Below are 12,955 nucleotides of genomic sequence, written 5' to 3' on the forward strand. Positions count from 1 at the left end.
TACCTGGGTTAACTGTTAACTTGATGAATAAATAACTCAGACTAGGAGGGGGGGGGGCATACATCATTAAGTAGCAATGGAAACTAGTTATTACATCTTTGATGAAGTTGGGAAATATCCATTTATTTCCTGTCTTCTGAATATAATGTTAGAGAGAAATGAGGAATCAGGAGAAAAACAGTAGAAACAAATGTATGCATGCATGCATGTATCCGTTCATTGATTCATTCAATAAAAAATGAATAGTTGAACACAAAAAGCTTATATTGTAGTGGGAGGAGAGAGATGATAATAAGAAAAATAAATAAATTGTTGATTTCAGATTCTAACAATGCTAGGAAGATCAGAACTGAGAGGCATGGGGTCATGCTGCCCGAGGATGGATAGAGAACGTTCTCCCTGAGCTGAGATGCAGTTGAAATGGAGATAGATACTCTGAGTTTTCCAGGAAAATTCCCATACAGTGCTGCTTCACTACCTTCCCCTCCTCATTTAAAAAATTTTAAAATGTGATTTGGGTCAGAAATCTAGTCATCGTGTGATAGTGCCTGTGTATGCCATGGGTGTCTTTGTAAAAGGCTCTCTGTAATTTAGATGTATTTAGTCAGTGCTCAGGAATCTGGGAGACAGGCAAGAGATAAGTAACCATAATTTTCTGTACTTCTAGAGCTAGTTCATATTAAATTGTGTTAGGAGAGAAAAACCTTACACGATAGTAACATTTCAGCTTAAATAATTTTAGGGTATGTTGGCAGAGTGCTGAAATGCAAGAGCATATACGACTTTCCTAAAACTAAAGCAAAACTAGTCTTAAATATCTGAAATTCTTCATCTTCCTCTTTCTAATAAAAAACTAAGTTTTATTGGCTTGGACTTATTGAACACCTACTATGTGCCAGGCATTTTATTAGGGGGTGTTAATGCATTGTCTCATTTTAGCTCTGTGAGGTAGGCATAATTATTATTATGATTATTCCCATAATTATTATTCCCAGATGCAGAGATAGATGTTTAATGGGTTAAATGTTTTGACAAAGTAGCCAAGATTCTGACACAGGCAGTCTAGCACAAATAGCCACACACCAGAGAATGACATTTCTGTCGTGGTTGAACTGCATATATGATGGTTGGTCCCATAAGACTGTATCACCTAGTGATGTTGTAGCCACCTTAGTGAGTTTAAGTATATGCTATGACATTCACACAACAATGAAATCAACTCACCACATGTTTCTCAGAAAGTGTCCCTGTCGCTAAGTGGCGCGTGACTGTGTACTAATATATATGCAACCAGCCCTTGTTCAGTAATTACTCAGCACAGATAGAAGCTCGCTTACAGATAAAAAAAAAATAGTGAGGCATAAAATTACATTCAGGGACAATTCTATATGTATGCGTATATTTTAAAATGCCTAACAAACAAAAATCTTTCAAAGAAAAATCATTTGATTCAACGAACCACAAACTGAACCCCTAGCTATCTGAGAAAGAAGGGTTTTGCCTTCCCAGCCGAGTAGGCTAATGGAGGAGGCAGACCATTTAAACAATTAGTAATAATAATTCAAACATCTGCAGCAGAAGTATATTCCAGTGCCCTGGGAGCTCAGAAGAGAAGGGATTAATTCTGCCTGGGAAGAGATTTGTTTTTACTAGTTATCGTGTCTCTGAAATCTAATACTCTGGCACTAACAGACTCTGCTGAGGGTGGGTGAGTGTTAAAAACACAGAGCCGTACATGCCCTAGAAATAGAATTTCCCCTTTTTCACTATAAAATAAGAGGTGACATTTTAAATTACATGGTAAATATGTATGAATGAAATTGCATAACAGTGGAATATATTGTCCATACAACTTTTCTTTGGATATTGTGTTTAAATGTTTATAACAGATTCTTTACAGTCCATGGTTTAAATGGAAATGTAATTTTGGTGATAACTTGCATGGCTGGGGCATTTTAGAGTACAGTAGTATAAAAAAAACTGAGAAAGGGTATTTTTTTTAAAAGGTGAAATAAAAACAGGGAGGTAAACAATGAAATCAACTGCTAAAATGGAAACATAAAACATATGCAAATGTTTTTGTGGAATTTGGAATCTGCTGCTCCATTAGGACCAGTTCTGGCTGATGGGAGCAGAGAGGTAGCAAATAGAGATAACAAGTTTACAAGGGCCACAGACTGAGAAGCCCCTCTACTTCTTGCAGTTTTCCCTAGTGTTTTAAAATCCTGTGATTCTAAATGATGGAAGAATAGGCTGAAGGTGGGCATCTATAAATACCTCGGAAATTGATTTTAATTATATATGTTACTCAGAGAGGAAGGTGACTGACGAGGGTGCACAAATGTTTCAAAGGTATAAACTGAAAAGAGAGAAGAAACATTCATCAAAAAGGGAGAGAACCTGTCCAGGGATGAGGGGAGAATTACAGGAGGAAGGGACAAGGAGCAAGTGGATATTTTGTCCTTGGGGTGATTCTTACACTACCCTCATCACCCAGGTTGTCCTTCTTAAAAATTGATTACGTAGTATAAATTTGATTACAGATGACTGTATATATTGGGGAGAAGGGAGTGAAATCACATCCTCAGAACCTCATTAACGGCCTCAGCCACTTTAGCATCAGCATTTACCAGCTTTCCCTTCTCTACTTCAAAGGGGGGCAGTATTTTCCCATGTCCTCTTCGTTCCTGCTCTATTTAAAGAATGTTTTCTTCAAATCTCTCTCTCTATTTTACCTTGTTGTTTAACCCTTTTCTGATACTCTTTTCCCACGCACTCAAAAAATTTCTCCTCCTATTTGATGCAGCCGGCCTTTCCTTTTGTAAAGAATACCTGTTTTCATTTCTGTCACTCAGTGAGGATTCAGATAGGTTCCCAGCATCTTCAAAACTGCTCTATTCTAAAATAGAAGGAAATGTTTTTCATGTTTCTTGTGAGTTTGAGTTGAGGTCTTTGTAAAAATAACCACAGACACGTCACCCCCTGTTGTATGCAGAAAAATAGAAGAAGGAATTTAGTGAAGGGTTTAGACTTAAGGCTTAAGGGATTCAGAGTGGTACTTGTCAACTTTTAATGTGCTGTGAATCACCCAAGGATCTTGTTAGAACGCAGATTCTGTTTGTCAGGTTCAGAGATGGTCCCCGATATTTTGTATTTGTAATGAACTCACTCACTGACAATATTGGGGTTTTGGTTTATAGATCATTTTTAAGTATCAAGGCTTTTGAACATTCCCTTCAAATATGCACTTCATCTTGTAAACTCTATTCTTTAAAAAATTTGGAAATATGCTTTAGTTTATTTATAAAATGTATTAATGCATGACCACAGAAAATGGGACCAATTCTGATTTTCTTGATATTAAAAATACCCTAGCCACTCTCTATAGGTGGAAATATTCAGGACTGTTGCTCTGGGGTGGGGGGTGGGATGTATAATCCTTGTGTTGTAGGAAGCTGGGAAAGAAATTTATTCTTGGAGGTTTGATGAACATGATTTATTTTTTCCTGGAAGGAGATTTGGCTATAAAGAAACTAGTCTTTCGGGGAGGCAGAAAGGAGAGTTGGTGCTAGAGATGATGGCATCAGTGATGATGCTGTTGAATGTGATGGAGGTGGAGGTGGTGTCAGTGTTTGTGGGATTTGATGGTGGTGGTGGTAGTGGTGGTAGTGATAATCATTGTAGCAGTAACAGCATTGGAGACTGAGAGTGTGCTGGTCCTATGGTGATGGTGGTTGTGCTAGTGGTTGTGATGATGGTGGTTGTTCTGGAGATGTGGATAGAGGTGGTAGTTGTGGCAGTAGTAGGACTGGTAGTAGGTGGCGTTATCAGTCTACCCTAAGCAGTCGAGCAGCAGAGATGAGTTTTTAATCCTGGTTTCATCCGGGATTCTCTGTGTACTTTGACAGATTACTTCATGCCTCTGAACCTCAATTTTCTCATCTAAAAAATGTGATAAAATAATACTTAGCTATGAGTATACTATAGACATGGTATTAGATAATTATGTAAATTCTTAGCAAAATGTAAAGCATGTATCCCATATTAAATAGACATTGGTTATTATTTGGTGAAATTGCCTGACTCCATGCTCATTCTTAACTTGTAACTGTCCCAAAGGGTTGAATTCAGACTTTAAACATTTATGTAGCTTATACTGTCTGTGTTTTTCTTTTCTGGACTTTGTGAGGGCACCTCATTGCCAAACCATAAGTAGCCTTTTAGACACTGACACTTTTGAATTTAAAAATATATCTTTATATGCAGAAATTTTAGCAACCCAGTAATCTGGGTGGTTAGAAACAGTATCTTGTAAATGGATGTGTGTTGTTTTTCATACCTTTTTGTATTTTAGCTTGTGATTCTCTGACAGAACTATCTTCCTTCTGACCACCAAGTGAGTGTTTGAGAAGCTCAAATTAGTTTAATATTGTCTATAGCTTTACAAAATGTTATCCTCAAAAATTTGTAATGACTCTGTAAAAAAAAATCCAAACTTCCTGGCCAGGCATTAAAGATCTCCCCAAGTTGTTTTCTAATCACCTTTGTAGCCACTATTATCCCATTTTCACCTTATTCTGGATTATGATTAGGTCAATCTAGGCTATTTACCCATTAGTAGTAAAATAGCTTCAATTTATTAAGTACCCACCATGTGCCAGATTTTGTTGAGCACCTTACACGTATTATCTTATTTCATACTATATCAGTCCTATAAAGACCATGTTATTATTCTTGCTTTGTAGATAATCATGGATTAGCATACTTAAGGAATTTTATCAGGGCCACAAAATGAATAAGGATTCCCACTCATGTATTTAGAGTTTATTCTTTCTGGGGTGTTGGGTGGCTGCTTGCTTAAAACTCTATGGCTTGCCTACTTCTATGCCTTTTCTCATGAGCTTCCATTCTAGAAAGTATTCCTTCCTTTATAAGTTTGATGAAAAATCCTAAAAACTGTTTAGAGATTCACTCAAATGTAACCTACTTCCTGGCTTTGAATCCTTAGTTGTGTGACTTCAGGTAATCTACTTTATCTCTATGTGCCTCAATTCCTCAGCCGGGAAATGGAAATAATAGTAATTGTATTTATATCACAGAATTGATATGAGAGTTAAATATGCATATTTCACACCAGACACACGTGAGCCCAGGCAGGCACGCAAGCAATCTTTATCTGATCTGCAGCTATGATGAAGTCAGATCAGTTCTTGCACAAGGTATTTTATTAGTGTTTATTATAAAAGCAGCTGTTGTCTTAGGAGGCATTTGGAGAAATCCTCCTAATTGGAAAAATAATCTAAAATTCAGAGGAAGTTTGTAACTCTATCATGGGTCCCACAATTGGTGGCACAGCCAGCTCTGGAATTTAGAATTTTCACTTTCTTTACCAAATTGCTCTTTACTTCTTTGCATAGGAAAACTCTGCCCTGTGAAACCTTTATTAATTTGCCTTGGTACCTCATCATACTTTGTTCCTCTCTTATGAGTAATATTGCATTATAACTATTTGGACATGTGTCTTATCCCTCCGACTCGATTGTGCTGTCCACAGATTCATGGTGGCTTTCTCATTCACCTTGGTTTCTTGCACAGCATTGATGCTCACAGTGTGCACTCAGAGCAATTCATGAATTGATTGAACATCTGCTATTACAATGATGTGAACTGAGTATTTATCTGCTAGAGATTGAAGTCCAGGCTTTTTCACACACACACACACACAAAAAAAAAAAAAAAAAAAAAAAAAAATCTCAGTTTTCTCAGCAGCTCTGAGAGCTAGGTTCAGTTTCACAGAGGAGGAAACTGAGGTTGAAATGCTCAAAGAAGTGTCCAGAAGGTTAATTGCACAGGTGTTCCAAAACCAACCAAAGTGAAATGGACCATTTGCTTATTTGCTCCTTGAAGCAGCTATATGCCTTGTCGCCTTCCTGTGATGCAGATAAATGAGAGTTGTTGGTTTAGTATTTGCTCTTAGTTTCTATGCCATGACGATTTTTCTAATATTTTTCATTCTCATGGGTTTTCTTCATTTAATCAAGTATTTCAGGAACTTGAGTTATCATTATTTTTTTTCCTGTTTTCAAAAGTAGCAAAGGTTTGTGGAGGATATTTGGAAAATAAAAAGCAATGAGTCATTTATAACTTTACCAGTCAGAGATAAGCACCATTAACATTCTGGATTGTTTGTCCCCGGTAGTTCCATGTTAGAAATATTAATTATATCAGCTTTTCTTTCTCTCTTTCTTAAAAAACTTACATTTAAATTGGGATTGTAATTCCCTCTACAACTCGACTCTTACAGTCATCTTGCTAGATCTCATGAATAAAGTGCTTTACATAAAAACAGATATGAAATGAATTACTCTAAACCCAGAATGTTATATCCAAGGGTTTTTTTTTTATAAGAAATTAAAGAAGGATGGAAATATGGTTTCCACGCATTAAGGTAGCTCTTTTCAGATTTGCTTGCTCTGGAATCTCTTCTTCCATCTGCAACCATAGCAGCACAAATAACAACTGCAGCCACCATTGCAGAGACACCTGTGTGGAGGCGACATTTGGCAGTGCAGCAAAAGGGTCTATTCTCCAGGGGCACAGGCACCAGCACTGAGCAAAACACAAACATTTTCAGTATTTGCATGAATCTGCTTGTAGGTATAATTATTAGTTGGAATCAGGGAAATACAAGCAATGAAATCTCTCTGTAGCACTTTAGGACTTTGCTTTGAACTGTTATAGACAGGACATTGTTTTTTCTTTCCATTTTATATAAATTCCTAACTTAAATAAATAATGGTTAGTTTTCCAGAAAGTTCCATCATGAAGAGGAGTAAGAATGCAGAATTGGGGATGAGGAAGTAGGAAACTCTGTTAGACCAGAATGCTTGTGTTGGTTGGGCCTGAGGGTTTTGCCTATTGTCCACTGAGTAACACCTGAAAGATACATCAACATGAGTCAAGTCTGACTGCAAATAACAGAAGAACTCCAAATGACCATGGATTAAGATTATTAAAGTTTATTTTTCCCTTCAAAAAGCATATGGTGATGGGCAGGCACTTGAGGAATAATATTGCCAAGAGGGCCTGACTATATTAAATTCCCATAATCTGAGCTCCTTTCAGCTCACTGCTCCTTCATTCCTAGGGTGAGGGCCATGTCCTTAAGAGCTGAAATAGAGTTCTAGTGAATTGAACCACATTTCAAGCTGCAGGATATAGGAAGCAAAGGAAAAACATTAGAGAGTGTGCCTATTAGCACTTTTTTTAAAAAAATATATATTTTTAGGAAGGTTCCCAGTGACCATATGACTATTGTAGCTGTTGAAGTTACAGCTCACTGGCCAAAACTCAGTTATCTGGTCTTATCTACCTGCAAAGGAGTATGGGGAAATTATTCTTTATTCCATACCACCATGTGTTTTAAATTATACAATTATAAAAGAAGGAGACAGTGGATACTGGGGACAATTTTGATCTCTTCCAGAGAGTTACCATAAAAAAACACGATGCCTATTATTTATAGCTTTTTCTATATGTACCTTTGTTTTAGGTAACTGGTCAGTGAAATTAAATAGTTCAATGAAAACTGTCTACTGCAGGAGTCAGTAGACTACAGCCTGCTGGCCAAATCAGCCTGCCATCAGTTTTATAAATAAGGCAATATGGGGACTTGGCCACGCTCATTTATTTGTGTATTGTCTGTTGTTATCACACTCAAAAGCAGAGTTGCAACAGAGAACTCAAATATTTGCTATCTCACCCTTCACAGTAAAAGTTTGCCAACTCCTGCTCTATACTCTCTAGTTTCACAAATTTTGAATTAATCCATTCTTTTTGTAATTGTAAAATCCCTAAAGTTCTTTATACATTTTTATTACATTTAGATGCCTCCATAAATAAGACATACTATTTTGTGTATTATTACTTAGAGGAGAGAGAGGAAGCAAGGATTAGAAGCAAGATTTAAAATATGTTAATACACTTTTATATCTTAAAATCTGAAGTAAATTGAGACAAAGCATTAGCACCTGTCAAATCTAGGTGATGGGTGTATGAAAACTTGTTATTTTTTTTTTTTTGCTATTTCTTTGGTATGTTTAAAATAATTTTTTTAAGTTCAAAAAGAAAAGTCATGGATTCCCTTTTTAAAAAGTTGTAATCAAGTTCCAAGGCCATTTTAATTTGCATGTCCAGAGGAAGCTCCTGACTGAAGGGTGTGTTGGGCGGGTTGACTCCTATTGGAGTGTGATATTTTTGTGATTGAACATCCAGAATCATATCAGAAGTTCCAGAGACTCTGAACATATATAAAATGTGACTGCCTCTGCTTTCGTACTCCAAAAATAGCACTTGTGTCCAAAAACAGAGAGGAAGGCAAATGTTTCCTGAAATTGGTACATTTCTGAGATGGCAATGTCTGAAGTCCTATGGATGATGTGTTTTTGTTGTTGTTGGAATAATTTCAGATCACTAACTCATAGTAGGATAAATTATTTAGGAAGAGCACAAACCATGTGGTAGATTCTTTTAATATTTAAATTTTTGTTTTTTTAAAGGGTACTTGTAATCTATAAGTGTGTAGCTATAAAAAGGGAAAAAATGACAACTTTCTATTTAAGATTTTCCATTTAAATGACAATAGATTAGGTCTCATTGCTTATTTGGGAGAGCATTCTTATTTTAGAGAAGTAATGTTGCTATGCATTTAAGTAAAGAGAGAAACTGACAAAACTCTATGGCTATAAAAATTGTATCCAATCAGCCTTCAACAACACACATGCGCATTAAAAAGCTGCTTCTCTGCCAAAATTGGATCACTTTACCAAAGACAAGTTTAATTAACTGGAAAATAATTAAATTTTAATAAATAATTAGGGCAATTATTAAGCACTATGGCACACTTAAAATGTGCTGTGTAAACACAGTCTTGGGACTAGTATCTCCTAGGTTAGATTCCTTACTCATTTCAAGTCATTACCTTTTGAAGATAAAATTAAAGATATGAGTAATTTTTTTCCAAGGAAAAAGAAAAATCTATAATACAAAAATCATTATTTTAGTAACATGTCAGTATGTTTTATATTACTTCCAACGATTCAAGCAGCTACTCTATATAAGGCAGTGAGTTTGTTGTATATGCAGATATAAAAACAGAGGAAACATGGTCTCTCAAATAACTCATAGACTAGTAGTGCTAGAATGAGAAGTAAAATATTAAGTGCACAAGAGGTAAGTGTTTTAATAGAGGTGTGTGTCAAATGTTTTGAGAATACAAGGGAGAGACAGGACAACTCATATTGACAGGACAGGCCACTGAAAGTGCCACAGAGGTACACATGTGGCTCATATGAACAGGCAGACAGGGAGAGTAAAGAGCGCATCTCATCACAGCACCAGGCTAGTCATAAAGCCCCAAGTGCATATCTTATTTGAAGAAATGTGAATTGCTTCATGTCACCAGGGTGTAAGGTCATGGGAAAGTAATGACAGGAGATGAAAATATAAAGGTGGTTAGGGACTGATTGTTATTGAAGAATTATAAAGAGGGAAAGGTCAAGTACGATCCAATCTGAGTTACATAAAATAAATCATCTTCAGTTCAAAGGAAAAGAGAAAGGAAAGATGGAGACCAGTTAAAAGGATGTCCAATGGACAGGGGGAGGTGGGAGTGGCAATCGCTAATTTACTGGTAAAGACAACAGAAAGGAGGAGATGCATTTTTATTTATCTTGCAGAAGTAAGACTAAGGTTGTTGGAGAGAATGGGAGGTCAAGAGGATGGTAGTGACATTACCAAGACAGAGAGCATGTTGGTTGGGAGCAGGGCAGGGGATGATATTTCTTTCTTATATTGAAAGCCTTTGTTATGTTTAACTGATACCTATTTGACATCCATATGAGGATAATGGCATTCTGGTCTAGAATTCAGGGCAGAATTGAGGCCAGAAGATGGACATTTGTGGTTCATTTGTAAATACATATATGATCAAAGTTGTGGGATTAGATAAATTAACCAATTATAAAATTTAAATAAGATAAAATTTGTGTAAATGATACTTTTGGATTTATGTGGCACTTCATATGAATTTGTTCTTTTTTGAAGCCAAAAAAGTTGCTACTTGGCATTCCCTTTTCTGCAACCTGATAGAAACAGGAATTATCTATATTTTATCACTGTTTAAAATTTTCTTTTCATTTTCTCAATTACCCAGAAGATTTTTTAAAGTATATAATGTATATAACATTACTTAATAATGTTCCATGCCCCTTCTTTCCTCCTCTCCTTCCATTGAAAAGCATCTTGTCCTTTGATCAGTCTCCTAATATCTTTTCTGGACTTACCCATGTAGGTGAGGAAGCCAAATAATAGCAAAATATTAGAAAGGTTTTCAAGTAAGCATATATGCATGACCTTTCTATGATCTATTTCTTCTTTTATTATTAATTTTATACATAACAGATTATTATGAGATAGATACTTAAGACTTGTATAACTTTTAGAAATCACACATTTTTTCTTAAGATTATAATTTAATAGAAAAGTACAGGGGCTTAAGTGAAAAATGGGGGATTAAAATGAATTCCTATATTTCCGGTGCATTTGAACATTTCTATTTTTAACACAGAACACTAGTTATTTATAGAAGTTATCTGATCACTTTATTGTTGTCTTTCTATGAAGTCCTGGAAATCTGAGAGAAATTCAAGATACTTTTTATCTATTCACTTAATCCTGATTCATTCTTCCTAGATCAGTTTTCAAATACATGGGCCAAATTTAGCCATAAACTCCACATATAAATTTTAAATTATCTCTTTATCACTGTTCAATTTAATTCAAGATTATCTAGCATTTAATAACATCCTAAGACAATGTTACTCAATATAATTCATCCTGTATTGGTTAGATCAGATTTGGTCACATACACTGGGAACACCCCAAAGTAATAGGTCAATATGTAAGGAGAGGGTTATCCCACTCCTGGAGGTGCCTAGAGGTAGACAGACTTTGGTGTTGTGGTGATTGCAGGACCATCAGGTATCAGTCTCTTCTCATCTTGCCTTCCTTAGATCTTGGAGGCAACCTACCCCTTCGCATAAGTCTCACATGAGTCTTCTGCTGACATCTCATTCACTGGAGCTTTCTACCTTTTCACAGGAAAATCTGTAATATGTGTTCTCTTGGCTAGTATCCTTCACCTAAAGAAAACTGTGTTCTGTTACTCATGGCAAATTGAGATAACAGATTTGTGGGGAAGACAATCACCAGTCCTGTCGCAGTCAGTACACTACCTCACTGTTATTTTAATATCTAATATTTAAAATTTGCCAAGTCAATTTCCAAGTCAGTGATAGGAAGTTCCAACATCTTATTCTCCAACTTCATAGTTTTAGTTTTAAATTTATAAGATCAAATAGATTCTGGTTTCCCAAGGGCAGAAATTTGGTGTAGTATAATCTGTAAATTCATTTAGTTCAGTATCAATTAATTGTAATATGGCAAGAAAATCTTAACACTTTAGGAAGCCTATTACCTTGACATAAAAAAAAAAAATTGCTCTCTCCACTTGCATTATCCACTCCTGAAACTCACTTCCAATTGTGTTGTCTTTATTGATTCTTTCTGGTTGTGGGCCCCTTCCCTTTCTCACACAGACATTTCCTTGTGTTTTCAATAACCAGTTCTTATTTGTCCCAGCTCATCAGACTTCCACTTCTGACTTTGTCTTCTGGATATTCATCGTTTACTTTTTAATCTCCTATTTCATCAGTTTTTAGTCCCTTCAATTCTAAAGTTCTCATCTTTACCCACAGTGATCTCTATTCATCTGAATGCATTTTTAGAGATTTTGATCTCCTGAAACAATCACAACTGTAAAATCTCAAACTCTGAAAAAGTATAAGGTTTAAAATCAGAGAGATCTAGGCCCAAACCTCAGCTTTAGCTTCTTTTTACTTCTGTGACTGTGTATAGCCTAGGTTTCTTCATCTGAAAATTTATGAACATGTCTACTTCTTTGGATTACTGAGATACATCAAGAAAGTAGGTGTCCAACATCCCCCAACCCTGCCATCACTGTGATGAGCTTCAGAGCAGGTGCAATGTCTTGTATAATTGTCCTCTGGAGACTTGCTGGTAATAGAGTAGGCTCTTCATAAATGGTTAAAGCATAAAGGAAATTTCAGTTTTCATATCTCTTTGCATGTGTGCATGCTCAGGTCTAGGTACAAATCTGGGTTAGTGGATCAAGACTTGACACTAGAGTCAAGAGGTCCTGGTTCAAATCTTGGAGGACGTTTCTGCCAGCAGGCCATAGAGAGGACAACTCTATTCTGCAGCAGCAGGCTTTCTTAATTTAAAGCCTTAAAGAGCAGAGGTTGCCTTCTCAAGCTTTTACCCAAAAGGTGTTAAGTTTCTTATGCTTGTCCAGTCTTCATTGATAAACTTTGCATAATAAGGAGGTCAGAAAACAGAATCTCAATTGATTCACAAAAGGTTATTTTTACATCCTTCTCCTTCAAACTCCAGGAGCAAGTGTATACCCGATTAGTATTTTAATTTACATAACAAAGGTGTATTTTAGTGGCTTTTTTTCTGAACCTAGATCTTACCAAGCTGCCTCTGTGGGTAGACATGTCCTCAACTAGTATGGTATATAGAACAATTGGCTCACAAATTCATTGATCATATTATATGATTTATATTTCTCTAGTTCCTTGAAATTGGAAAATTTACTAAATAGCAGAATTACAAATTATACATAATCACTGAGTTTTTAGTTTAACTTTAGAGAAAATACTTAACTATGTTATCAGAAACTATTTGATGCCCAGCAAATGCATGAATTTCAAAAATACTTACATGAGTGGTTTATAATATGTTGACCATCCTTAGGCTAACTGATCATGGGTTTCTGACCCTGTACAGGAATACTAAAAGGATCCCCTAGCTC

The sequence above is a fragment of the Marmota flaviventris genome, chromosome 1 (assembly GCF_047511675.1).
Source record: "Marmota flaviventris isolate mMarFla1 chromosome 1, mMarFla1.hap1, whole genome shotgun sequence".
NCBI lineage: Eukaryota > Metazoa > Chordata > Mammalia > Rodentia > Sciuridae > Marmota > Marmota flaviventris.